Genomic DNA, 27,213 nt, shown 5'->3' on the forward strand with positions numbered 1-27,213 from the left:
CTTCTTTGTCATTATATAGGCTTACAGTATAATTTGTGGCCCATATTAGAACTGAGTGTGGCTTTTCAGATCAAACACCTGACTAAAACAAGGCAGATACATGCAAACATTGGACTGACCACAGGGATGACAATGGAAGAGTTAGGGGAAGGGCTGAAAAAAGTGAAGGGGATTGTAACCGCATGGAAAAAAACATCAGTATCAATTAACTAGACCCCTCAGAGTCTACCAGGGACTGAACAACCAACCAAAGCATATACATGGGCCAGTCCATGGCTACTGCTCCATATGTAGCAGAGGACTGCCTTGTCTGGCATCAGTGAGAGGGGAGGCACTTGGTTTTGTGGAGGCTTGTTGTCCCAGCAGAGGGGGATGCTAGAGTGGCGAGGCAGGAGTGGGTAGTTGGGTGGGGGAGCACTTTCTTACAAGGAAAGGGAAGGAGACTGGGGTGGGAGGTTTATGGAAGGGAGACTGTAAAGGAGGATAACATTTGAAATGCAAACACATAAAATAATAAATAAATTTTAAAAAAGATTCTATTATAACCCAATGAAGTACCAACCACCCAGAAAATGTATTCAGTGATGATGGATAGTTGGAGTTAAAGACTCTATTTCATTTGGGGAGGTGTAGAATTTAGTGTGGTCATTATAAGTAGTTCAAAAATTACAAATCAAAATTTTTCATTTCATTTGAGTAAAATGTGTGAAATTGTTCACAATCATCTTAATAAGGTGTGAAGAAACTCCAACCAAGGAAATATTTCATCAAAAGACCCTGATTATTAGGGACTGAAGGTCAGGCAAGAGATCAGCATTATAACTCAGTAAAATGATTGTCTGCATAGTTACTTTTATTGGACAGGATGGATGTTGTATCTGTGTAATTTCAGGAATTACTGGATTTAGCATGATGAATGGTTCTGCAGATGACAGGAATCACAGGACATTTGAGGAGATTTTGCAAACATGACTAGCATGCAAAATGATGCATACAACACAGAGAATGCTTAACTCCTGCCTCAATGTTGTATGTCAGACAGTCCTTCCATAGACTAAGCAATGGAAGACATCATTTCCCATGATTCAACTCAAAGTCCTAATACCATGGGACCATTTTGATCTTCTAAACTCTTGGAAGATCTGATATATTCCATCATCACGATTGCCATTTGTGTTCATACATATGTCTGTTAACTCATGGTGTGGCACAAATTTCTCAGGAGATTATCCCTTGAGGGAATTCCATGGATAGTTATGAAATCATGACACCTGAGGATGGAGAAAATGACCTTTACACCATATTTTTAGAAATGTTTTGATCAAAAGTTTTCAGACCTCAGATGTAGAGCTTGAGGCCAGATTTTTTTCATATGTATCCAGGAAACATGGCACAGAGTGAATGGGAAAGAACTGTAAAATATAATAGAGTGGATTTTCAGACAGCAATAGCCTTGAAACAGACACATATGTGTGAAGGTGTGTGTGTGTGTGATGTTTGTAGAAGAAACAGATTTCACAACTGCTATATCTTAGATCCCAGCAGACATGAAGAAGCTATGTGCTTTCAGTATTGCCTTCTTGCTCCTGAAGTTTTCTCTCATCTTGTGCAGTTTGACTGAACCACTTTGCTTTTGGAGAATAAAGAATAATGTTGATAATGATGGAGCCTTGAGAAGTGACTGCGGTTTTAGCAACTGACAAGCCTATAGAAAAAAATTTTTATCATTATTTTTTCAATTTTAGGTGAGTTATTAAGTTTATTTCCTGCTTTAATGTCATGAATTAAAAATATATAGATGTGTGCACAACTGTGGGATTCTGCCCCATTAAATCAGGAAGTACTGAAAATTAATTATCATATCAATCTCTACCTTAATTCTTTCAAATGTGTCACAGTTTATTTTGGTTTTAGTACATTAGACTCCAGGTCACAAACTGGACAGTGACAGAGACTGTATTCTATTTTTTGCCTCCTTGTGTATTTCAGATGTTGAAAGATGGCATTGCACAAAGTGTCTTAGTCTGTTTTGAATTCACAATTCTCCCCACTCTTAAGAGATCAGAATGAAGAGGCTGCTTGTCTTCAGTTTTCTGCCAAAGATTCCAATATGAGCATGCATTCTAAAGGCTTTCATGAAAAAGTTATTTAATTTAGGTCTCTAACTTTTGGGCATATATTTATACCTTGAAATTTTTTGTGTGTCTAGTATACATGATTATGTGCATAATATTACATACATATTTGTGAATATATATACACATTGCTTTTAAATATAGTCTCTCAATGAGCCTCTCTTGTCATCCTGGACACTGTAAATATAAAAAACCAGCCAGGCCTCAGATTATGTTTCCAGAGTACTATTTTGGTCCACTTGTGCATATACCAAGTCACAGATTAGGGTCATGATCACTATCAGATAGGTGGTCAATTTTCCTATTAATTGATGAATAAATATAACATTACAGAAAATATAAAAGAATTATTCTAGTGATTAGGAAGGTGTTCTCAATATGTCTACATAGTTCTCAGATCTCAAGTGTGAGATATCAGTGTTGGCTGCAGATCATGAGGAAAAGAGAGTTGAAATCATTCACCTTTCAGAGTGACTGGGACTTCTTTGTTTCATGAACTGAGGTTTCCTGTGCTTTCTGTCTCTGACTCTCATCCCATCTTTTATTTCTTTCTCTCCTCTTTGGGATTTTAAGAATACAGTTTCCTCTTGCTAGCCAAAGTATACTATGCACACTTTGATATGTTGTTTCACATTTTTATTCCTGGATATCAGGTCAGAAGGAATCTTATTTCAAATCTATCCTATGTTATCCCATATCTCATTGGAAAATAATAGCATTCATCATTAGTGACACTTTTGTTGTAGTAATAAAGATCAGAATTACAAATATATGAACTGTGTTAATACATTATTTTTAGTTTAAAAAGAAAAAATGCAAATTCTCAACGGACCATGTTTAGTGTAAACACTAATAGTAACAGATGTACTGGGAGACTTTACTGGGACAGATAAACACATTTCATATAAGAATTGATCTCAATACTCAGATATCAATTAAAGGATGGCAAAGATTTAGGAAAACTGAGGTGTATAGAGGAATCTGACATCATTTTTGTAAGTTGACATAGTAACATTCACACTAAAAGCTAACATTAAATTGATGTGTAGATGACCCTACAGGATAATATTCCTGTTTTGTGGTATACTATCTTTTATATTCTGAAATGGATATATAAATGTAAATGAAATATATTCTAAAATAATTATCATGTTTGATGAACATGAACATTTGAAAAATATAAAAAGCAAACTCTATAAACTTAATGGAAATATCATTATTGATCATTTTTCTCACTGTGCATGGAATTAGCATTTTCTTAAGGTTTAACTTCAAAAAGTTTTTCCTATATTGAGATTTGTAAAAATTGCTTATAGAAACATAGATAATATTTTTTAAGTTAACTGATTGTTAGAGAAGTTATGCAGTTATATAATGCACTTTCAATACTCTCACTATATGTCAGGTGGATCATATAATGGCTTTTGAATACATTTCTTTATGACTCACACTTTAGTGTTTTGTACTATTTTACTATGTTTAATTTCTAAAGAATATTTTGTACTCAAGCATTAGAGATAGGATCCTGTGCTATGAATATTATTCAATATGTGTTAATGATATTTTTGGGTACTAAGGGATATGAATATAAAAAGAAACATGAAATAACTTGACATGATATTTGATTCTTAAAATACACAATATGATAAAGATATTTGATTCATAAAAGAAATTTTTAAAAATAAGCACTTTCTGTGTATAACTATGCAATTTTACTTGTTGATTTCATTCTCTAATATAGACTGAAAACTCAAATCAATACAAAGTTATAGAAAATAGTAATTTGATGTCATTCAAGTTTCATATGTTTATTTAAAATTTAAATCTCTCTCTTTTTTTCTTTTTTTTTTTTTTCTTTGAGACAGGGTTTCTCTGTGTAGCCCGGGCTGTCCTGGAACTCACTCTGTACACCATTCTCACCTCAAACATAGAAATCTGCCTGCTTCTACCTTCCAAGTGCTGGGAGTAGAGGCCTGTGCCACCACTGCCTGTCTCTCTCTCTCTCTCTCTCTCTCTCTCTCTCTCTCTCTCTCTCTCTGTGTGTGTGTGTGTGTGTGTGTGTGTGTGTGTGTGTGTGTGTTTCTTCTTTGGTTTTTCTTGAGGCAGCAAAAGGGTCTAGACTTTGTAGGGATAAGAGTTGGTCTTGCATGTTGTTTAAGGTTGCTGTATAACAATAAGCTTTTACCTATCTTTAATCCAAGTCACTTTGCTTCAGTAGCTGGCCTGCATTCTGTGTTCCTCTGAGTTCAGAAAGTGCAGTTTCTGGCATTTAGCACCTTACTGTAAAAGAGCAGGATAGTAAGTAAAAGATTAATTATTACAGCCTTTTCCCTTTTGTCCAGATGCCTCTTGCTTGTCAAACTAGAGAAAAGTTTGGAGCAATAAATTTCTATTGAACCTGGAAAAATATTCACCATCCCAAATAAAAAAAAATTTATGTAAGCATATAAGCATAAACTCATATAAATTCATATACAGATTCACACATGCACATTTACATGTTTCCATTCAAGCCAACTGGATCTCATAATTTCATACACACATTCATACTTACATATGCATTTGGATAAAAAAAAACCCAGAAACAGAAAAACAAGCACCACTGCAGAAAGAACTCACCTAATCTGGATATAAAAAAATGAGTTCCAATATTTATGCATAATGAAAGGGAAACCATCTACCCATTTATTGCCAAATGAATTAAACAGACGTCTATATAAAGAAAGCTTTGTTCTCTTTATTTAATAAGACTGAGCCTGTCTGGATATTTAAAAAAGAACTGTTCTGTCCCATGGTAGGGAGAAGTTTGCCTGCTCCTTCTGCTCTCTCTGCAGCTTCTTCTTTTTTCCAATTTCTCTCTCGATTCTGCACGTTTCTTACTTGGTTTTTTTAAATTGCCTTATAACTGCTCTTTTGTTGTTGTTTTGTTTTGGAGTTTTGTTAGTTTCTTGTTTTCTTTTCTGTTTTTTGGTTTTTTTTTTTGTTTTGTTTTGTTTTTTTTGTTTTTTTTTGTTTTTTTTTTTTTTTGGACAGGGTTTCTCTGTATAGCACTGGCTGTCCTGGAACTCACTCTGTAGACCATGCTTGCCTTGAACTCAGAAATTCACCTGCCTCTGACTCCCAAGTGCTGGGATTAAGGGCATGCACCACCACTGCCCAGTCTGCCTTATCATTTCTAAGTTACTTCACTCTGCATTCTCCTCCTAGTCTTGCTTTCTCCTCAAGCTCTGATATCACACTAATGCCTTTACTCTCATTATCATTACTCCTAATTCTATGCCTTACATCTAGGTTCTTCTAGAGTTCAGTTCTATCTTAAAAGTATTCTCCTGAGTTCTGCCTAAAACGTTCTCTTCAGTTTTGTGTAAAAGGTGTTCTGCCTAAAAGGTATCCTCAGCTCAGTTCTGTTTCTTCTCTTTGCCTCAGCACTTACATGTCTTTCACAATACATGATCACATAGTAAATAGTTCACCACAGCTTTACCTATAAATTCAATCAGAAATCAAATAAGAAGTTTACAACAGACAATGTTTACATTCATATCCATTAGGAATAATTATGTGGCTAATCATTCATCATTTGTCACAATTCTACAGGTTCATGTAGAGTTAAAAACCATAACATCTATGACTAAGTAATTAGTAATGTTTTGTAATGATAAAGCCAGTCAATATTATATTGTGTCCTAGCACTTAGAGTAAACTGTTAATTCCCTTTTTTGTTTGTTTTTGGTTTTGGTTTTTTTCGAGACAGGGTTTCTCTATGTAGTCCTGGCTGTCCTGGAACTCACTTTGTAGACCAGGCTGGCCTTGAACTCAGAAATCCGCCTGCCTCTGCCTCCCAAGTGCTGGGACTAAAGGCGTGCGCCACCACCGCCCAGCTGTTAATTCCCTTTTAAAGACTTTTGGGTAATGGTTTTACAAGCTCTTGGAATGTGCTCTGAAGAGTAGTGCCTGCTTGCTTTCTCAGAAATAATTAACTCATAATGCTAAAGACTGGCAGAATTTTCATTGCAATTTTGACTACCAGAAAGAGTTTAATAGCATTGTATTATATTTTAAAAAGCTAAAGATTACTATATTTTTTAAGAAATCCTATAGGATCATCACAAAGGATTAAGAAATCATTGATTTATCAATATAGCATCACTATAAGTCATTATATCTTCATTTGCAGAGATCTGCGCAAAAGGATGGGCTAATACCTAGTGGTTGTCATATATATTTAATAACAACAGGAAAGCATATAAATAGCAGGAATCATTCCTAAAATAAATGTCCCCTGGGACTTACCTATAAGAGAAAAATATATCATAGAGGATTTAAATCTAAGGCAGACCCATCTCAGATAGATCACCTGCTAGTATTTAGCTTCTCCTTTTCAGCTCCTGACACTAGTTCAGGAATGGCATTCAGAGATAAAACAAGGTCTTTACGGATTTTCATGAATATAAAAAGTATCATCCTAGAGTAACATATTTGAGGGAATATTTAAATTATATTCAACCCAAAAGATCTCTAATTTCTGAGGCGTATTAAAGGCAAAGTAGCACTTACACAGAAACTTAGCATTTTTTCATAGTAAAAGATAACTGTAGTTGAGCAGAAAATTTCATATTTTGTACATCCTCCTGAATCATCCCTATGCCTTCTTGTAGAATACCAGCAAGAAGATATGAGGAATTTTTAGCAATGTTTTTGCTATTGTTGAGATCAACAAGAATCCTTATCTTTTACCCAACATGTCTTTGATATTCTCCCCTATTTTTTCCTGTGTGAAGACACTTTTGGATATCTGCATGAATTATATTCACCAAAAAGCTATATTTTTACTTTGATTAATTATGACTGTAAAATACAGAAAATATGTATGATACAACTTACAGGACCATCATGGATGACATCCTCAAAACTGGCAGTTACTTCTGAGACAGTGAAGGTGGGAATGTGTGACACTGGATGCATTAACAATGTTCATTCCATTCATAGGTGCCTACGGAGAAACCTTGGTCAGCATGTGTTTTGTGTGTGCTGTTTTATACATATTATAATGGATTTAAAATCAGATTATAGATGCACTGTATGAAATAGGGAAAACACTTTTCTAGAATGCTAACACTTGACAAGTATAGCCTAGAATACAAAAGGGATAATACTTGCTACTTATAAAATAATTTTACTATCCTTAATGGGAGTTCTGAAAGGGAGTAATGTTATTTGTATATAAGTCCAAACTCCCTTAAGATCATATTCCTCATGTGGAAGTTTCATCTTCTCTTCTACATTTCTTAGATTTTCTTTGGACCATTTAATCCTAACCTGAGTGACCATGACCAATTTCCCTATGTCTATCAGATAGCCACCAAGGACATGTGTTTGTCACATGGCATGGTCTCCTTGATGCTTCATTTTAGATGGACTTGGATTGGACTGGTCATCTCAGATGATGACCAGGGTATTCAGTTTCTCTCAGACTTGAGAGAAGAAATGCAAAGATATGGGATATGTTTAGCTTTTGTAAATATGATCCCAGAAAACATGCAGATATACATGACAAAGGCTAAAATACATGATAAACAAATTATGGAATCATCAGCCAAAGTTGTTATCATTTATGGTGAAATGAACTCTACTGTAGAAGTCAGCTTCAGAAGATGGGCATATTTAGGTGCGCAGAGAATCTGGATCACAACCTCACAATGGGATGTCATCACAATTAAAAAAGATTTCAGCCTTGATTTCTTTCATGGAACTGTCACTTTTGAACACCACCACAGTGAGATTGCTGAATTTAGGAATTTTATGCAAACAATGAACACTTCCATGTACCCAGTAGACATTACTCAGTGTATGCTATGGTGGAATTATTTCAATTGCTCAATATTTAATAAGAGCAATAGCAAAATGGATCATTTTACATTCAACAGTACAGTGGAATGGTTAGCACTGCACAAATTTGACATGGCTCTGAGTGAAGAAGGTTATAATTTGTATAATGCTGTGTATGCTGCAGCCCACACCTACCATGAACTCAGTCTTCAACAAGTAGAGTCTCAGCAAATGACAGAACCCAAAGGAATATTCACTGACTGTCAGCAGGTAAAGTTTCTTACATTTCATTATGCTTAGGTATATCAATGTGATCTTTTAAGTGACCCCCTGAGAATCTCACATAAATTTCTTAGAGATTATTCTTGCAATAAAAGGGTTTCTATACTATAAAACTACCTAATGAGTCTTTTACATAAATATGTAACATGCACATGGATAACACATAATAGGAGACAATATTTTTGTATGAATGTCAGTGAGTTTGTGAAAATGTGTCTCAACAATTTATCAAATGACTTCAATATTTAAAATAGGAGTCAAGAGTTTTATCATAAAAGCATTAAGTGAAAACTAGACTAGAATAATTTTCTCAAGAATAATTTTCTCAATAATTTATACATTTGCTGTGATTAATAGTTAGTCATTTAAAGTAAAAATCATTTGTAAAACATAAATGATGAAGAATGTGCATTTTAGTAAGTTAATGATTATTTCATAAAAGAAAATTGTATGTACATGAATGACACACTACCATCCTTTGTTTCCACAACTTTGAGATATTCAGACTTCCCACTCATTCTCACCTACATGGCTTCAATTTTAAAAATTATTCTTGACAAACATGGGCACACATACACACACACATAATCAAGATCACATACATACATATACAGACACATTATGGTACTTGTTATTTGGATAGCATTTCTTTTAACAGTTTTTGTCTTGGAACATTAAAATGAGGTATATGAATTTTTAATTGTACATGAGTTATATTATATATAAGTATATGGGATTATTTTAATATAGCTGAAATACATTAAAAATAAGAGGACATTCTCAATTTTACTTGTCCTTAATCAATATGTACACATAAGCATCTGATGATACATTTCATTTAGGTGGCTTCCATACTGAAGACTAGAGTATTTACTAACCCTGTTGGTGACCTGGTAAACATGAATCAGAGGGAAAATCAATGTGCAGGGTATGACATTTTCAAAATTTGGAATTTTCCACAAGGTCTTGGATTAAACGTCAAAATAGGAAGCTATTTTCCTTGTTCCCCACAGAACCAACAACTTCAAATATCTGAAGACTTGGAGTGGGCCACAGGAGGAACATCGGTGGGTATACAACAATTTTAATTTTTTTCAGAATATCTAAATTTTAAAATATGAGGCATTGAAGTTATAGCTCTGTACTTAATACCAATTGCTGCTCTTGCCAAAGGACCAACCTCAGTTACCAGCATCAAAAATTAATAACTCACAACATCATGTAAATCTAGGTCGTAGGAATCAAAGGCCTCTGGATTCCATGTTCAATTGTACCTGCATGCCTATCCAACCCACATTTAAATATATTTATTAAATTTAACGTAATATATAATTAAAAATTTGTAGCTATGTATAAATTGATATTAAATGATGTAATAAAAATTGTGTAACTGAGGGCATTTCAAGGTAATAGATAATAATAAAATACCTGAAATTGATAAGTGATGCTGGTTAGCAGAGTAATTAATATAGTCATATCTGTTAATGTCCCATAAATAAATATATGTATCATTATACATACAATGTATATATGCATTACACATAAACACACATACACAGACAATACATATATCCTCAGGTTCCCACCTCCATGTGTAGTGTGACATGCACTGCTGGATTCAGGAAAATTCATCAGGAACAAACAGCAGACTGCTGCTTTGATTGTGCCCAGTGCCCAGAAAATGAGGTTTCCAATGAGACAGGTACATGTTTGCATGAAGAAAAAAAGTGCTGAATTCTAATATCTTCTTATTTCAAACTAAAAATGTAAAATGGTCTAGATGGAATCTATAGACCTAAAATCTCTTTGTTTCTGAATTTAATCCTTTGAATGGTATCAACTTCTTTGTATCCTGCGAATAACCTGCACTATCTTCTACAAACAACTCATCTCTCTCACAACACAATGGCTCTTGATTTTACATTATGCAGAAAACATTTAGGAGACACACATCTGTAACCATTTTAAACAAAACTTAGGCATAATCTATACATAAGTTTAATGTTACATGATTCTTTGTACACAGTGACTGGACTACATGATCAGTCCACAGCCTTTCTTTCCTATCATTTAGCTTGGTCCCAGACAAAGACCAGATGCTTAGGGTAGCAGCTGTTGCTTAATGAAATATTTTAAGAGCATGAAGTATTTAAAGGATTAAGTAGTTCTTGTGAAAGAATTAGAGCAAAAGTGAAGATTTCAACAATACAGCCAGAGATGTGACAATGCATAATAGCAATCACAGCTTTCATGAAGAAAAGGGGGTGAATGTGAGTATCCATAAACTTCTAAGTTAAAATCCATAGTTGGGAAAACATAGACATCTAGCTTGGAATGCACAGTTGAAAAAAGGTACCTTACCACAGTGAGGGGGACATGGATAGGGCTGTGAGGCATTAAGCTTCAATAATGGAAATACTTTTCATGCAAACAATATTTTGCATGAGGAATTGCATATTGTTGTGCCTATGTGAATACACAGACAAAGGGCAAAACTCTCACACCCATTAAAGTTCATACTGCAGTTCATCAACTGGCATTGAGAACTATGTCTGCACACTGCACATGTCTGTGAGTAGAGAGTTTATGCTTTAAAAATTAAATAATCTGAGATTATTCATGTTATTATTCATAACATACTAGAAAACAACATGTTTTCTCTCTGCTTAATAAATATTTTTTTTCTCCTGCATTTTCCATGACTGCGTTTTCTTACATCAAAAAGCATAAGTTAACACAGAACAGCCTTACATCAGTGCTTCCTGCAGCAATGAGGAATGGAATTAATGCTCAACAGCAAAATATTTTGGAGTTATCAATTGAATAGTACAAATACTTATTAAGTTAGTAAATAGAATATGATATGTATAAGGGTTTATTATTGTTCACCAGCAGATATGGAGCAGTGTGTGAGGTGTCCAGATGATAAGTATGCCAACTTACAGCAAACTCAACGCCTCCAAAGGGCTGTGTCATTCCTGGCTTATGAAGATCCATTGGGGATGGCTCTAGGCTGCATGGCCCTGTTATTCTCTGTCTTCACAGTTCTAATACTAGCCACTTTTATAAAGCACAATGACACTCCCATTGTGAAGACCAATAACCGCATTCTCAGCTACATCCTGCTCATCTCTCTCATCTTCTGTTTTCTCTGCTCATTGCTCTTCATTGGATGCCCCAACCAGGCCACCTGCATCCTGCAGCAGACAACATTTGGAGTATTTTTCACTGTGGCTGTGTCTACAGTGTTGGTCAAAACAATAACTGTGGTCATGGTTTTCAAGCTCACTACTCCAGGAAGAAGAATGAGAGGGATGCTGGCATCAGGGGCACCTAACTTGGTCATTCCCATTTGTGCCCTAATCCAACTTGTTCTCTGTGGAACCTGGTTGGTCACACCTCCTCCCTTTATTGACAGAGATATACAATCTGAACATGGGAAGACAATTATTATTTGCAACAAAGGCTCAGTCATTGCCTTCCACTTTGTCCTGGGATACTTGGGCTCCTTGGCTCTGGGGAGCTTTGCTGTGGCTTTCTTGGCTAGAAACCTTCCTGACAGATTCAATGAAGCCAAGTTCTTAACTTTCAGCATGCTGGTATTCTGCAGTGTCTGGATCACCTTCCTCCCTGTCTACCACAGCACTAGGGGGAAGGTCATGGTGGAGGTATTTTCCATCTTGGCTTCTAGTGCAGGGTTGCTGGGGTGTATCTTTGTCCCAGAGTGTCATGTTATTTTAGTTAAACAAGATTCAAATTTTATACAGAAGTACAAAGATAAATTGCATTATTGAAACTTTAATAGTATGAATTTTAGATGATATTCAACATATCTTTTCCTCTGTCTTAACAAAAGTAGTACTTAATCATATACAATTAGAAGTAATATACAAATTTGAACTTACAAACAGGACAGCACTGTCCATTGTCATTCCAATTACTAAAGTTTAGTGAAAAATGTTTTCATTCATAAGTACACAAAGCTGAAGATATTGAGAACCAGGAATCTCAATTGAGAAATGGCTCCCATCATCTTGACCTGTAGTTCAGTGTGTAAGCCATGTACTTAATCATTAATATAAGATGACTACTGACTGTGGACAGTGCCAACTCTAGGCATATTGTTCTTGGAGTTATAAGAAAGAGGACTGCAGATGACATGGAAATGAAACCAATAAACAGCAGTATTCCATTTTTTTCATGGAGTGCCTACATCCAATTTTATGCCTTGGCTTTGTTCAATATACTGTGAACAAAGTACATAAGAAAATAAACACCTTTCTCACATGTTTCTTTTGATCATAGTGTTTGTTACAGTGGTAGAAACTAAAACATCACCTAAATAGTATATTACTTCTATTAAGATTTGGAATATTATAGACTCCTGATGCAATAAAAGGCATTGATTTGAAAAGAGAAACAAGAGTGAATGTTAGCAGGGTGTGAAGCACGGTGACAGTAATGCATATTTTGATGATCATCACAAAAGTGCTGGATTTTACAATATCTTTACAATGTACTAAAAAGGTTTTAAGAATATCAGATAACATACTAAGATGGGAACATAGTATGAAAAGGACAAGGGGGTTCAGATTGTGCCTGCAATATAAGACTCTAACATTATGTAAAAACACACGATTTCATTATGAAGTGATTGTTTCATTAAGTGAGGAAAACTACTAATGGAAATATCCCACACAAGATGCTTACCACAATAAGGTCAGTGAAGTATACAAGCATATAAATCACTCTAGATGAAAGGTCTCATCATTGATGTTATCAAAATATGAGTACTAAAAATTATTTGGGTTTCATATTACACATACAAAAATGCACATACACATTATTTCTTTACATCACGAGTTGCAGTTTGATGTCAGTTTTCCCTTAAAGTTCTGTTTGCTGCCCTATTTTTAAATATTACTTGGTAGTTTATTTTTGACATTTTAATTTAACTGCTTTTTATTTATATTTCCTACCTTCAAAACATTCTTTGTGCCCCTTCCTGCACATCTAAACTGTACATGCCCACTTATGTCATCAATTCTTAATCAATGTGTATATGTATTTGCATAATCATATCTTTTTGAAATATAAACTGTAGAGACAATGTAAAATTTCTTATATTTATGTTCTGTTGGCTCATTATTGGTAGTATACCACCAATAGTTTTTCTGGTTGTCCGTGAGGATGACAACCTCTTCCATTCCATTTTTATAGTTTCCTGTAAATGGTTGTGTAGACTATACATTGCCAGCTTTCTTCCTTCCAACCTGTCATGCACACTGTGACCCATTTTCTCATGTTTTGAAGGTCATATGGGTAAGACTTCATGGTGTACCTTCTGCCAATCCTAGAAGATATATGTTCACAGCTAGTTTCCTTATCCTTTGACTCTCAAGATCTTTTCTACCATCTTCACTTTTCCCTGAGTCTTAGATGAGGGACCATTTTGTAAAAGGGTACATTGCTTGTTTTTAAATGTACATTTTGAAGAGGAGGAATCCTGATGTAGTGGGACCCACTTGGTCTTTATTACAGTTACAATTTCCCCTGGTAGTAATTTCTAGAAATTTGAATTCCAACCACCAGAGGTAAAGCTTCTAGTTGAGGGCCAGCTCAACTTTTCCATATTTGATGACATATGTAAGGTTTGTCTTCAGGATTATCTCCTTACCACCAGTTAATATAGAACAACAACACCACTCAGAGGTCAGCCATTTATGTGGAAAAGCAGATCGATAAGTATAAGAGACAGAGTTATTGGGTGACTTTAGTAAAACAGTTTCATTAAGAAAAAAAGGGACTGATAATCATATGAAGACACAGAGATTTCTCAGCATTCATAAGACTCACACAAGATCAAACCCTACAGTGTCCCAGTATTGACGAAAAGACATGTACAACTGCAAACACATTATAAATTTAGACTACATGGCCATATCTGTCAAGAAACAGTCTTCTGTTATCTTAATGTTATTCTATATTAATGTTCCACCACCTGATAAAGGAACTGAGAACAAAAACCATAAATATCTACATAAATACATTCTAAATAAAATAAAACCACACGCGAGTGAATACTGTTTTCTACAATAGGCCATGGAGTACCTTGGAAGACAGCCAGGTTCTGGTCTAGAAAAGGCAGGAAACACCAATGACCCCAGGTGATCCCGAGGGATGGCAGGTGTTTCTCCATGCCTGCAGAATCCAGGCTCCTGACATGAGGCCTTCATAGATTTTTGTCCTTCAGTTATGTAAGGGCAATGCCCCCAGATTCCCCACATGGAGATGACATGACCACAAGTCACATAGCCTCAAGATAAATCTCTATTTTAATAAGGTACCTAAAGGCCAGAAGGGTGTAGCCAATTAAGCTTTCCTTCCCAGATACTCCTCCCTGCAAAACATATTTAACCTCAGGCCAGCCCTGAGAAAAAGAAGGCACCATTTTTAATCATCTCCACTCTCCACAATAACATAAATAAACGCTTTAAAACCATGGAATGTCTCTTTTGATCAGCATCTGCCATGGGAAGCATTGGAGAAGACCTTCACCTACAGAGCCACCCTATAATCACCTGCAGAAGACCTCCTTGCATTCCTAGCCACTGAGACAAAAAACCCAACCCAGCTGCCTACGACAAGTCAAGAACCCTCATTCCAACACCCAGAGCCATTGTGGGGTGAGCGAAGTCAAACTTCCCGAGTCCTGCCTCCCCAAACGGCCCTAGACCCATAGTGGGGCAGACACAGGACACTACTGAACCCAACAAGAAAACACAAATTTCTACATAAATGTGTTCTAAGTTAAATGAAACAAAAACACATATAAGTGAATGCTCTTTTCTACATTTGGTCATGTGGCCTTAGCTGACATTTATAAGTAATTCCTTTTCTATCCATTTTATATTTTCTCCACCTTCCTCTACCAGCACCTCATCAACTTGTGACCCTTTCCACAGGTAGTGATGCCTATTTGTATTTCTAATATATCTGTATCCTTTGTCATCCTGATTGGAATGAGCTGTTTTATTTTCCAATTTAATTTAATAAAAGACTTGGTAGCACCCGGAGATATCCTGAAGGATCACCTGTACTTCAGAAATAAAATGTGTAATCTCTATTTGGGGCCCATTATCACACTTCCCTGAACATGAAGTAAGTTTGTTAATATTGTACAATATTGTGTCAAATACGTTTTTGGAGAATAAAACATTCTGAAATCCTATGTAAGACATTCAGTAAGATTGAGGTTTTGGAAAAAGCCTGCATACAGGAAAGGTAACTCCACGGGCAGAAGAGTATCAATTCAGGTAAGAACAAAGCATTGTCCTTTTTACAGAGGAAAGAGTCCAATGTAGTCATCCTGCAACCACATTATTGTCAGGTAACACTGAAGAATGATGCCATGTCTGTGGCTCTTCTGTTGGTAGACATAGCACTCAGTAGCAATTGTAGCCAGAGGAGTATTGCATAACCTCCATCATTTCCATCATGATCACTCCTTTATTAGTGATCAGTGTGGCAGCACCTAACCCAATGTGGGCAGTACTATCCTTAGCTATACTGGACTGTGCAGTAGAGAAAAGCAGGCTGAGCAAGCCAGTAAGTTGTATTCCACCATGGTCTGCTTCCATTCCTCCCTAGGTTTCCCCAATGCAGGACTATAAACAGGAAGTCAAATGAACCCTATAATTCTTCATGTTGCTTTGGTCATTGTTTTAGCACAGTAACAGAAATCAAATTGTAACTTCTCAAATTAGATGCAAATCAAGGACTGTGTCTTAAATACAAAACTATTAGTCTGAGGCAAGAATGGATTATGAGGCTTTGTCACAAAAACAAAAACAGAGTCAGATTATGTGGTCCTAGATCTCATCTGGTATTTTTAGCATCTGTTCCTTTAAAATAAATGTGAGTATTTTCAAATATTCTCTGATTGGGTCTGGGGAGATTGGTAATTAACTGATTTTTGCTTCCAAGTCTCAAAACTGCCTATGAATCCACCTCCTTGGTTTTCAGTGCTCTGTTTTGTTCTTATGCACTCATGGATATATGAGTCTCTCCCAGACACATACATGATTTAAAATAAATGGGGAAAATAGAACAAACAAACAAAAACAAAAATATTTTAGGAGAATTCTCAGTATTACTTTTTTTTCTCTTAAGAGAAGGTCTTCTCTCCTGTTTTACACACAAATTCAAGAACTCATACTAGTCTTGAACATTCAATTTTCCTGCCTAAGCATCCCTAGTGATTGGTAGTATGGCATGCAACTGCACACATCTCAGATGTACTTGTGAACAAGTAATCCTACATTTAAACCACATAACAAGAAAAATAAGAACATCCACAAACACATAAAGGTTCTTTGGGAACCTAGGGAAAGCTGTTGCCAAATGCCTGTAATCCCTGACAGAAGGAGGCAGAAGGGAGGCCTAAAAGTTCATCAAAGGCATCTTCAGCTACACAGTGAGTTGATAACCAAAATGAGTGATGAGAACATGTTATTGTTACTATTGTTATTACTACTTTTATTTTTACAGTCCTGTCATTGTTCCCCCTTCCAGTCTGCCCTCCCACAGTTCCTCATCCCATTCTTTCTCCCCTGTTTCCAAGAGAATATTCCTCCATTCCCTGCCACCAGGCATTTCCACTCCCTGGGGTCAAGTCCCTCCAGAGTTAAGTCCATCATCTTCCACTGAGGCCAGACCAGGCAGTCCTCTGCTGTATATATAATAAGGGCCTTGGATCAGCTTGCATTTGCTGCTTGGTTGCTAGCTCATTGTCTGAGAGATCTCATGGGTCCAAGTTATTTGAGACTGCTGGTCTTCCTATCAGGCCACCCTCCTCCTCAGCTTCTTTCAACCTTTCCCTAATTCACCCACAGGGGTCCATGACTTCAGTCCAATGGTTGAGTGTAAGTATCAGCATCTGTCTCAGTCAGTTGCTTGTTGGGCCTCTCAAAGAACAGCTATGCTAGGCTCCTTGCTCTAAGCACACAATCACATCAGTAATAATGCCAAGCCTTGGAGCCTTCCCTTGAGATGGATCCCAAGTTTGGCAGGTTACTGGACTGCCTTTCCTGTAGTCTCCTCTGTGTCTTCTACATTTTTGTCCCTGAAGTTCTTCTAGACAGGAACAATTCTGGGTCTGAATAACATCTTACATGTAAAATCAAAGATTCTTTCAGCTTTGAAAGTTTCATTTTTCTACAGTGAGCATTAGGCTAGAAAGCTTGGTGGCTTCTAGAATCTTCTGGAACCAACACCATAATTGTTCTCTCAGTCAATGACACTGGTATTAGAAAATAAAAAGCCAAAGTTCCCCCTCAAAATTTTATCTTCTGCCCTTTTTTGTTTCGATTCTTTCTTCTTAATATCATACCTCTGCATTCTTAATTCACTTCTACAATTTCAAATCGGATTCAAAATTTTCCCAAGAGGCTCTAAAACCTGTGGGATATGAACCGAGGTAATTTTTTAATTAAATTATTTTATTTATTTACATTCCAAATGTTGCCAGCTTTCTCCTCCTTAGTCCCAGAGTTCTTCAATCCATACCCACATCCCTTTTGCCTCTGAGAGGGTATTTCCTGCATTCATCCCTCACCATCACCCACACTTTTTACCTCTTCCTCCCCAGCATCCCTTTTTCCTGGAAAATCAAGGCTCTATAGGATTTGGCAGCCTTGGCAACCTGCAGTCTGCTACAGGAGTTGAGGAGAATGGATGGCCTGCTGAGTTTGCCTTGACACCTCCAGGCTGCTATCCCCTTACCCACCCATGCTGTCTGAAAAGACTGGAGTTTTGGGGGTGAGGCTTCCTCTTTAAATGTGAAAGCAAAATGTTAAACTTCTGGCCTTGATCAGAATATGTTGTTCTGGCCCCATGATTTCTCTTGCTCTCCATTCCCCTTTTATTCCCAGCCTTCCTTTCAGGTGAACAGGGTTACCTGTAGCCTCAGGTGGCTACACTAAACAGTCCATGGAACCTAAAGAAATAGAAGCATTCATTAAAAGTCTTCCAACCAGATAGACCACCTGAGCTCCATGGTGTTAGTATTCTGTCTAAACTCCACCCCCACAGTTACCTGGCAACAACCAGGTATGCTCCTCCCCACAGTTACCTGGCAACTGCCAGGTAGACCTGGTCCACTATAAAAGGGGCTGCTTGCCCCCTCCTCTCTCTCTTAATCTCTTACTCCCTTAACCTCTTGCTCTCTTGCCTCTAGTTTCTCTGTCCCCTCCCCCCTCCTCTTCCTATCTCTCCATGTGGTCATGCCAGCCTCTACTTTTCTTCTTCCCTCTCCTTCCATCTTCTTCCCCCCACCTTTGCCATATCTCCTGAACAAACCTCCTACCCTTGGAACCCTGTGGTCTGGAGTGTTCTGTGTGGGCAGCCGACAGAAAGCTGCTATCATCCTTACAGCCATCTTGAGCCATATACCCTGAAAAGAGACTTGTTTACAATAGCCTACAACAGCTGAGCACACTCTGATAACATCTTGTTTTAGATACCCAGGGTCTTTCCTTGAGTGTTTGACACTTAAAGAGGTGATTTAGAGCCAAGACTTAAGGTGTGATTTAGAGATAAGACTTAAGGGCATGACTTAGAGGCATGGCTTAGAAGTGAGACATATAAAAGGCAGGAGGCAGACAGAAGAAATCAGTAGTTACTAGGCACTTGGAGTAGGCACTTGTACACGAAACAGAGAATTAGGCACTTGGCACTTGGAGGAAGAACTTGGAATTAGACATTAGAGACTTAGGTAGTAGGCATTACACATTCAAGACTTGGAACTTGGAAGCACTAGGGACTAGGAACTAGGGACTAGGAACTCAAGACTTGGGACTTGCACTAAGAAGAGAGACTGAAGAATAAACAGGATTGAATCACACTCTGTCTGGTCTCCGTTACTCACGTCCGTCCTCTCTCTTTTGCTGAATCCCGACACACGGACTAGAGCAGTTTGGGGCAGTGCAGGTTCTAACAACTTAGCCCCCAAGGATTTTGACAGTTCGGGTTCCAACATTAACAGAGTGGTCCTAGACATTTTGGCCCCCAAGTGTGGGGTACAGTGGTCCCCAACATCTTTGTCTCCCAAGCGTGGGGCAGCTCAGGCTGCAACATTTCTGTTCTGAGCTCCAGTCAGACTTCTAACACAAACATCTAACAATGACTAAGACATGGGACTAGACCAACAATCAAAGAGTATAAAAGGAGGGACCAATAGCTCCAGCCACATATGTAGCAGGGGATGGCCTTGGTAGATGTCAGTAAGAGGAGTGGACCTTGGTCCTGAGGGTATTTAAAGCCCAAGCTTAGGAGAATAACCAGGGGTGGTATAGCTGGGTTCTCAGGTAGTCCAATTTTCTGAGGAACTACCAGACTGATTTTCAGAGTGGTTGTACCAGCTTACAACCCCACCAGGAATGGAGGAGTATTCCTTTTTCTCTCCATCCTTGCCAGCATCTGCTGTCACCTGAGTTTTTTATCTTAACCATTCTGGTGTGAGGTGGAATCTCAGAGTCCTTCTGATTTCCATTTTCCTGATGGCTAAGGACATTTCTTTAGGGGCTTCTCCTTCATTCAATATTCTTCAGGTGAGAAATATTTGCAGAGGTCTGTACCCCATTTTTCTTGTACAAAGCTCAAGTCCATGTGGATCAAGGATCATCCTATAAACCCAGATACACTGAATCACAAAAATGAACATACTGACAAACACAGTTCCATGTCAACTGTTGTTGGAATAAAATTTAAAGGTTCTACAGAAATAAGTTGTGGCTACTGACAGAACTGGCACTCAAGTCATTCCAGCAAGCCACAAGAAAAAAGGGTCTGGTTATAAAAAAAAAAAAAATGAAGACCCTGATTCCTTACACAGCAAGGCACTGGGAGAACCTCAGCAGGAAAGATGCAGCAAGAACCAGATGTTTCTGAGAATGGCAAACACACAACAGATTTCTAGTAGTCATGTATTTGGAAAGTTATTGTTCTCATTCAATAAATGAGTTTGTTTTTCTCCAGGAGCCTTCAACTACCTCAGCAGAAGTGCTTTGTCACCTTTTGGTCCTACTGCCTAAATTGTCCAATGTTCCAACGTACTTGAAAAATAATGTGTTCTGCTGTTGTATCTCACAGTGATCCACACATGTAGAAGGGTCTGTTTGTACTGCAGTTCTGAGTCCTTGTTGATTTTATATCCAGTTATATGAGATATTTAGAGAGCTGTGGAAGCACAAATAAAACAAAATTGTTTAGTTCATATTTAGGCTCTATTTCCTGTATCCCCTGTGTTTGGAAGCAGTATCATGTGGTGAGCTTATGAAGGTTATGTCCCTTAATGTCTCTTATCCCTAGTAAGTTTTTTGCTCTAACATCCACTTTATCTGAGCTATTCAAGCCTTTATTAAATCATGCCAGAATGGCCTATCATTTACTTAGAAACCTACCAAGAACACTATACTCAAAATTATTTTTCTCATAGACTGCATTATAATTTGTTTTTTAAAGTCCATTTCTATAATCTTTGTCTAATCCTTGTTTAGACTATATTACATATCATGTAATTATTAATAGCAGAAGTTATACCTGATACTTCATTACTTTCACATTCTTTTTTTATCCTTTGGTTTCCATTTCCTATCTACCTGTGGGTTGGTTGAATGTTTTATATTTTTCCACCTTATCTATAGTGTTTTTCACTATATTGTTTCTACAGTTTTATTACTTATTTGTATCTCCTAGTCTGACTACTTTACCATTTTAAAAGAAACATGAGACCTTAGATCTACCATTTGTAATTGTCTTAAATATTATCTCCAAATACACTGAAAGGCACAGCATTGTTAAAAATTTTGCTTTCAAATGTTAGCCACTTTAAACTGTCACTTTAACAAGTGGAGGATTGCATGTGTGATGGTGTGGGCCCAGGACTCAGGAGGTAGAGGCAGGCAGATCTCTGTGAGGTTGGTCTGGTCTACATAGTGTATTCAAAGGCAACCAAAGACACATAGTGAGACCACAAGATTAAATGTGTATACTACCATGCGTGGTTAGTATTTCTTTTGCCAGGGATCCTGCTCCAAAAAGGTCAGATGGGACACAGCATCCAATCAAGGCCAAAGACTGATGACCTCTGGCCATTAACTCTCTCTTACTGTTCAGGGAGGTGAGAAGGTGATGTCTTCTGACAATTTAAGTCTCACTATTCTGGGGGCTTCTAAAAATTTAATGATCTCTTGCTATTTTGGGCCAAAGGGTGATGACTCTTGGCAATTTTACATAGAAATAGAAAAAGAGAAAGAGAGAGAGAGAGAGAGAGAGAGAGAGAGAGAGAGAGAGAGAGAGAGAGAGAAAGGAAGGAAGGAAGAAACAAAGACACATTGCGGCACATTGACCCTGCCTAACCACTTGTATCATCAATTTCACAAGTGTGCATACATGCTTATGAACACGCATTTAGCTACATATATATGTATGCACATACATATAAATATTCTACACACACACACACACAAATTGGTGGATGGAGGAGGGCTCCAACCACCACCCTTCATTTTTTCTCTTAGCATTTTTGTACCTCCTTAGACAAAGATTCTTTATAAAATTACCTCATAGATAAAATATTACATAAAAGATGAGTTACAGAAGGATGTTGGTAGTAAGTTAGAAACAGTGTTTCATTATATAAGTTCATTATAAGTTGAAAGTAACTATTTTATGTCCCCTTGCTTTATCACAATGCACTCATATGACCTCATCCTTAAATGTGACATAGAATTTTTTTCCTTGATCACAAATTTGTCCCAAGTCTATTTCTCTTCATAGTGAAATTTATAAAAGCTCATTGTATTCTTTATTATGTAGCCTTTACTTATTATTCTATGAGAAGGGGGCACATTCTATTCTTAATTCTAACTTTATTACATCTTTCTGGCAAAACAACCAAAACCATCTCCTTAAAATTTCTTCCTAAAATTATTTGAATAAAATCAGGAATTCTACAAAGTCACTAACTCATCTAAGCAGCATTAATTCATGAAAGTTCATCTTCATGTTGATCTGCAGGAAATTTGCCCAGTATCATGGGCTGATGCCCAGGAATCATTAGTCTATGTAGTAATGGCGGAAAGGGCATATCAGCAGTGAGAAGCAATCCTGGGACAAAGTCTCTGGAGCTGTGCCTCACCAGAGTGCACCCATTGCAGTCATGCAAAAGGGTGGGCCATCTCCAGGAAACTCACTTGCTTGCCATTGCCTTTCCTAGAAGGCTCCTGTTATTTCTTTACCTCTATTATTGAGTTTCTTAATCTTAAATTTCCATTGATCTAACAATATCCTCAAGGATGTTTTGTTTTACAAAAATTATGATTAGCATTTTTCATTGTTGAAGCATGTAGCACCCCCTACTGGTGTTTTTGCTCCTGATGTCATTCATCATCACTGACTATAAGTCATGAACTACATTTCTCCTAATATTTCTCAGGATTTTTTCTGGCCTTAATTTTGGAAATAGATTGTGATGTACATGGAAATGGGCTCCTTTAGACATTTATTTTCCTGGGGTGTGATGAGCTTGAATGTGTTACATTCATGTCTTTTACAAGATTTGAGGAGTTTTCATCATTATTGTCTCCATTTTTTCTAGCCTAACAGTCTTTTTCTTTTCTCCTGGACTTTAGAAATTGAACAAAATGTACTTTTTTATTATGCTATGGATATGTATGGTCCCCACAGACTCATGTGTTTGAACAAACTTATGAGAGCTGGGGAGTGGAATGTGATGGTTTGTGTATGCTGGCTTACAGGTTTAGAGGTTCACTAATTAACATCAAGTTGGTAGCATGGCAGCATCTGTGAAGGCATGATGCACGCAGAGCAGAGTTCTACATCCTCATATGAAGGCAACTAGTGGAAGATTCACTTCTAGGAAGCTAACATGAGGGTCTTATAGCCCACACCCACAGTGACACACATACTTCAACAGAGCCACACCATCTAATAATGCCACTCCCTGGACCAAACATATACAAATCATCACAGTATACATACAGGTTTCACAAATTCTACCAGAAAACTTCTACAACTATAAAAACTTTAGCAAAGTCCCCAGATAAAAAAAAATTAACTCAAACAAATAATTAGCCTTCTTGATACAAATGATAAATGGACTGAGAAGAAAATAGGAAAACAATGTCGTTCACAGTAGTCACAAATAATATAAAATATCTTAGGGTAATTCTAACCAAACAAGTGAAGGTTCTGTACAAAGTTTAACTCAACTCTCTCAAGAAAAAAATCAAAAGGACCTCAGAAAATGGTGATATATTCCATGCTCAAGGATTGGTACAATTAATATAGAAAAATGGCCATCTTACCAAAAGCAATCTACAGATTCAATGCTATCCCCTTCAAAATTGCAACAAAATTCTTCAAGACATGGAAAGAGCACTTCGCAATTTTATATGGAAAAGAAAAAACCCAGGATAGCAAAAACAATTCTTAAAAATAAAAGAACTTCTGGGGGAATCTCAATCTCTGACTTCAAATTATACCACAGAGCAATAGGGATTAAAAACTACATGGTATTGGTAAAGATACAGACAGTTTGATTGATGGGATGGAATGGAAGACCTGGAAATAAAACCACACATGTATGTATACTTGATGTTTGATCAAAGATCCAAAAAAGCCAAAAATATACATGGAAAAAAAATCTTCAATAAACGTTGCTGGTCTAACTAGCAGTCTGAGTGTAGAAAATGAAAATAGAAGATCAGATGCTCCAACATTTTGTAGTATAGGGACTGTCCATGTGTTCAGCGGTCTCTATAAATAGGCTAAGTTTTAGAAGCTATGCTTTGTGCTTCCCATAATTTCAATTAACTCAGTCATTCCCAATTTCTGACAGGATCGAAAACATAGTCTCGTAGCCAATCCTGGCTACTTACTTTGAGAGAAAATATTTGAGTGGATGGTTTTCAGCTGACATTCATTCTAAAGCCAAGAAAAAAGCCATGTTCAGAATTAAGTGTTTTAGTTAGGAGAGATGACAGAGGTTCTGGTTAGTCAACAAAAAGATGGACTGGGTATTAGGACTATCTTGTAACTCACTGGTACAAATTGGTATAATTATGCTCTAGTTGTATTTTGAGAGAAATGTTTTATTTTAACAGGAAGGGTGATATGTAGGACAAGCTAAGGTGAGAGGAAGAGAAGGAGTAAGGAGAGTTGGAGAAGAAAGAGAGGAGAAGATAGGTGGTGAGAGAGAGAAAGAGAGAGAAAGAGGGGGGACATGGAGGCAGTTGTTCATGTGTCTCCACCAGTCAAAGATAGTTTATATATCTACGTTGGGTATTGGGTTACATTTCTGATTGAGCATTACCAAACTTATAAAGCCGTTGATTAATATTTTAAAAAATGTATGAAAGCAAAAGGAAAAGGGGGCATGGGATAGGGGTTTTCTAGGGATGGGAATTGGGGAAAGGGCATCTGAAATGTAAATAAAATATCCAATAAAAAATAGAATAAAATTGGAAAATCTAAAAAAAAAAAAAACATAAGTCTATTTCAAAAGTTAATTTCTTACTTTACAGATCATGTGGAAATGCTAATGAGCTAAGAATTCCTAATTCTCTTGGTTTTATATAATCTCACTTATACATAAAGTATCTTTACATAAATTGTTGCTAATATTTGGATAAACTATTATGTTATATAAACTAAGATCAATAATTTTTTTAATTTTGCCTCCAATGATCCATTCGCTAATACTCGCCTTTTTTTAATGCATATTTTACCTTCTGGCCTATGTCATCATTGTTCTTATTGGAGAATTTTTTTAACATTTCAGAGAAAGCAGGTCTACTGCTGACATATTCTTCCAATTCTTGTCTTTCCAATACAGTATCTCTGGTCAACTCTTCAGGATGATTTTGTAAAGACCTAAGTTGGTGGGTTCTTCCCTCCTGACACACTATTACCTTCACTTTCCTCTTGTATAGTTTCCAAAATGTCATGCATCTTTACTATTCTATAGGTAAATGTTCCCCTCTATGTAATATGAGATACACAGGTGGAGCTTTGTTGTGACTATTTGTTTTGCATTGGCATTAACCATGCATGGTGTTTCCTGAATTCTTTACAACCACATCTGGTATCTATCTGATATTAGTTTGAAATATTTATTTTTATTTCAAATACTCTCCAAAGTTTGCTTCAGGTTTGTTCATGCCACTTTAAATATTTATTTTCTTTTCTCTCTCATTTTCTGATACCACCAGTATGAATGTTAAGTTTCTATAGTTTCCTCCACAGTTTTTAGATATTCTGTCCCAGAACATCCAACAACAAATTAAATGAGAACTAAAAGCATTCCCACTAAAATCAGGGACAAGAGAAAATTGCCTACTCTCTCCCTATCTATTCAATGTAGTACTTGAAGTTTTAGCTAGAGCAATTGGACAAAAAAGGGGGACTAAGGGGGTACAAGTTGGAAAGAAACAAGTATCACTAGTTGCACATTGTATGATAGATATAAGCAATGCCAACATTGCACCAGAGAACTATTACAGCTGATAAACATCAGCAAAGTTGCTGGATATTAAACTAACTCAAACAAAACAATAGCCTTCCTTTATACAAATAATAAACAGGCTGAGAGATAAATTAGGAAACACCTTTCATAGTAGCCACAAATAGTATATAATATTTTGGTGTAACTCTTACCCAGCAACTGAAAGATCTGTATGACAAGAACTTCAAATCATTGATGAAAGAAATTGAAGAAGACCTCAGAAGATGGAAAGATCTCCCATGCTTATGGAATGGTAGGAGTAACAGTGAAAATGGTCATCTTTCCAAAAGAAATCTACACATTAACTGCAATCTACACATTAACTGCAATCTCCACAAAAATCTCAGCACAATTATTCACAGATACAAAAAGAGCAATTCTTAACTTGGTAGGAAACAACAAATAAATCCAAGATAGCTGAAACAATTCTCAAGGATTAAAGATCTTCTGAGGGAATCACCATCCCTGACTTCAAACTGCTGCTGAATTTGGTAATGTTGTAAGAATCACCCAGGTGGTACTGGCTTTGAAGGCATGAAGGGGTCGTGAAGAGCATCTGAGGCTTGGCACTGTGAGAAGTCATGAAAGGGCATTGGTAAAGTTGCGCCTCAATTGCACTTGATGGCCCAGGACTTATGGGGTCATAAAAAGAAGTTGAGGCTTGTCACCATGAAGAGAGCCTATGAGAGTCTATTGGTAAAGCCTAGTTGCCACAGAAGACTCCCATGTATTGGAGATGCCAGTACCATTGGATGATCACCTAGAAGAGCAGCAGTAGTGGAGTGGAATCAACCAGAGCCTGGAGTTCTACAGAGGTCAGAGGTAGAAATGTGACCCCAGCCCTCTGGAGGAGTCCAGAAGACCATACCAGGATCTCAGTCATTGGAACAAGAAGCTGTAATATTGAAGTTGCCCTGGAGACACCAAGATTTTTGAGGTGCCAAAGATGAGGTAGATCTGCTAAAAACATCTGCTAACAAGGAATAAGACCATTCCATGTGAAGGAAAGTTTTTTGCAGTCAACAAAGATGAAAATTGAGTTGGAGATCTCAAGGCTACTTTGACATCAGACATGGAGATGCAGAGTTTGCTCAGCTGATCTCCTGTCTTTCTTTGGGTATTACAGTTAAGCTATGACGTGGATCAAAGAACAGACTTTAAACTTTTACCATGGTTGAGACTCATATAGATTATGGGGAGTCTTGCAAATTGAACTAAATGTCTTTTTTTATTATACTATGGATATGTGTGGCCCTCAAAGACTCATGTATTTGAAAAAGCTTATGAGGGCCAGAGAGTGGAATGTGATGGTTTGTGTATGCCAGCTTACAGGTTTAGATGTTCACTCCATTAGCATTAAGGTAGGAGTGAGGCAGCATC

The 27,213-nt window shown here is 36.9% G+C and overlaps 1 pseudogene; it reads left to right on the forward strand.

The window, feature by feature from the left end:
* The first annotated feature begins 1,547 nt into the window (after positions 1 to 1,547).
* Positions 1,548 to 12,040, forward strand: LOC143437521 (vomeronasal type-2 receptor 116-like; annotated as a pseudogene).
* The last annotated feature ends 15,173 nt before the right edge of the window (positions 12,041 to 27,213 follow it).

This window comes from Arvicanthis niloticus, chromosome 24 (genome assembly GCF_011762505.2).
Source record: "Arvicanthis niloticus isolate mArvNil1 chromosome 24, mArvNil1.pat.X, whole genome shotgun sequence".
Lineage (NCBI taxonomy): Eukaryota > Metazoa > Chordata > Mammalia > Rodentia > Muridae > Arvicanthis > Arvicanthis niloticus.